We start from the raw sequence: 3,237 nt of genomic DNA on the forward strand, positions 1-3,237 counted from the left end.
TGACCACGTGGTCTTGTGAATTCATTGTTCTGTCACTCAATAATATATGATGGTTAGATGAGTATGTGCTGCAAATTCGTGTCCCGTGAGTACAACAAAGTCAGTTTTCTTCTTTTTAAGTATAGTTGGTTCACTTTTTACTTTTTTTTAATGAAGACAAGCGGTCATGGTCCTTTGGGGACAAAGGTTAGCGTTCTCTGGATGTTGTATTTTTCTTTTTTAAGCTCGTTCTCGCTGCATTTGAGTCCTAGTTTATTGTTTGGTTTCTCGTGTTATTTGTCACTCCTCCCTCCAGTCCTCTGTATCTGTTGTTTCATCATTTGAGTCTTGTATTTTAAAATTGCTTGAAAGCTATATATTCGTAGTAGGTTCTTGCTTTATTAGTTGAAGAATTGTTACCAGCTGACGAACATGAACATTTCTCTGGACTGTACAAGTCTAACGACCTTGAAAGACTGACATGTTATAATAAGTTATAACATGTCAGTCTTTAAGAGCACAGACTGAAGATACAATTATCTCAGTTCAGTTTTTCAGACATGGTGAAGTGAAACGTTTGACTTTGAGGGGGTAAACATAAAACAACAACAACAAAACAAACTATGACTAAATCTCCTGACAGAGGACATGGCCAATTTCACATCCCCAGGATCAAAGAGGATGCTAACACACATGCGCAGAGCAAAAATGGCAGCTCTTGCTTGTTCCTGGTCCATTTTTCTATCCTGCAAAAGTCATTGAGCTTTTGAAAGCTTGAAAATAAGAAAGGAGGCAACTGGATTTTTTTGGGTTCGCAAAGGTGTTTCGCCTCTCACCCAAGAGGCTTCTTCACGTTTTACAGGAGGTTTCTTCCTGGTAAGAATGGAGGTTTTCCTTCCCACTGTCGCCAAGTGCTTACTAGGCGGTCATCTGTCTCTTGGGGTCTTTATAGGGTCTTTAAAGCCCCTTGAGGCGACTGTTATTGTGAATTGGCGCTATATGAATAAAACGGAACTGAATTAAAAACAAATTGTGGAGTCCCATCATCCGTATTCTTCAGTCCTGTCATCTTTGTCAAAGTAGCTTCATTTCCTGTAATGACTGACCCCCTCCCCAGGACCCCAAATCATCCCGGAACTCAATTTAACTGAACAAGCTATTCATCCCAGCTTTTTTAAGAAATCCCAAGCTCAGTTTCAGGGAGTTTGTGAACCCGACCTCCAGTCTACATATGTAGGCCTACTGATGTGTACCCACGTGCGTGAACGGAGCATACTACTAATAATGACACACACACTCGGAGGTTGGTGCAAAGCGTGGCTCACACAGAGACGTCACGGTTTTTCCCAAACTTTATCTGTATTTATTAAAGATTACTTTGTTATGGTTAGGATATTTAAAATAAAATCAAGTTCACTTTGTTACAAACAGAGGGTGGTTTGGGTTAAAATAAATATCCTTTTAAAGCTCTGTTTAACACGGTTGCTATGGTGACGTGTGGAGGAGACACGAAATTTACATCCTATTGAAATACAATCAGGCCACTTAAACACCTAAAAATGTGATATTTTGCGTCAGAATAGAGTTTATTTTACTGTGATTAGATTTGGTCACGGCCGGCTCTCATACCGTGACTAAATCTCAAACTCAGCGAGAGACAAAAATGATGCGAAACTTTATGCTGATTTCATACAAAGAAAAGCTCAAGTTAGCTCTTATATTATAATCTTGTCATAGCCTACGTCTCCTTTTTTGCTTTATCCACATAAGATTTAAAGATTTTTATCTTCTGTTTTTGTCTTTTGTCTGAAAAAACGACTGAGCGTCCATCAGCTGGCACATGTTTTGAGCTACAGCCTTCCAGAAAGCCGGGCTATAGAGATGAGTCTGCTAACGAGAACGAACCATGTTCTCCTTCACCACATCCATATCTGTGTGCTTCCTCGTTTCCTCCTGCCTGACAGCTCCACATATTCAGCATCCTTTGTCCAAAATATCCACTATTCTTCTGCAAATCCACAAACCATCTCAGCCTTAGCTCTTTGACTTTGTCTCCAGACTGCGTGACCTGAGCCGTCCCTCTGATATACTCCTTTCTAGTCCTGTCATTCCCAGTGAAAAGCTTAAAATCGTCATCCTGTCTTTGTCAGTGCTACAATCTCCAAACCAGACAACATAGCAGTTCTCACGTTCACATTGCAAACCCTTCCTTCTGTCACAAATCAACCCTGACACTCGATGTTCCTCTGCTCTCCAGAACATACCTCCACCTCTCCAAGTTCTCTTCCACCTGCTCCCTACTCTCACTACAGATCACAAACACATTTCACAGAAACTACCATCAACTTGTCATCAGCATCAACCTGATCCCTGATGTAGCCCCACCCTTGTCAGGCCTGATAGGCGAGCAAAACTAGTGAACTCAAAAGCAAAACCAAGAGAGACCGTCCTAGACTTTTTTCATAAAGACTTATTTCACACAAAAATGAATTCAGACAATAGAAGACTTGTCTAGAACTCTGGGGAAATGCACTGGTCTGATGAGGCACAGCCACGTGGTCCTACTGACTGAGGAGCGAGAAATCCAGAACTCTGCTCCAGGAGGGTGGATTATTCCTCCCCAACCCGGAGAGAGCGCATGGACCGGGTCTTGACAATCCTAACCTTGAACTCATCTGTCACTCCTACTGCATACCTCATACATGCCCTTATACATAGATTATGAGGAACAACTTTGAAAGAAAATACAAAAAAAAAAAAACAACCCTCCCCCCAATAATTGTCCTCAGTCTGTTTGTAAATATAGTAAACATCTAAGTTGAATTAAAAAGAATATTCTATATTTAAAAGAAGACAAAGCATTTCACGTTATTTTAACCTCCCCCCTTCCTTTTATCACAGCAGCTAACTCGTTTCTAAAATTAGATTTTTATCTTTTTTTAGATAAAATTTTTTTTGTTGTTCTTTCCAAACCAATGCGCTTGAATGCGCGACATGTCTCGAGGGTCTTTCCTTTCCGAGCTTAAATGTTTGAACACGAATGCAGCACTTACCTAGATAAAAGGCCTGAGTTGGTACAGTCCAGTGATGCCAAAAGTTATATTTGACGTTTCAGAGTTTTTGACCGTATCCCGCTGGTTTGTTATACTCGATAAATAATAAATCAATGTGAAATTGTGTGTTTTTGTGTTTTAACAAGATACAATTCAGGATGGAACGAATATACCAAGTTATACGCTCCCCCTGTTACATTCCGAT

Source organism: Neolamprologus multifasciatus, chromosome 18 (genome assembly GCF_963576455.1).
Source record: "Neolamprologus multifasciatus chromosome 18, fNeoMul1.2, whole genome shotgun sequence".
Taxonomy (NCBI): domain Eukaryota; kingdom Metazoa; phylum Chordata; class Actinopteri; order Cichliformes; family Cichlidae; genus Neolamprologus; species Neolamprologus multifasciatus.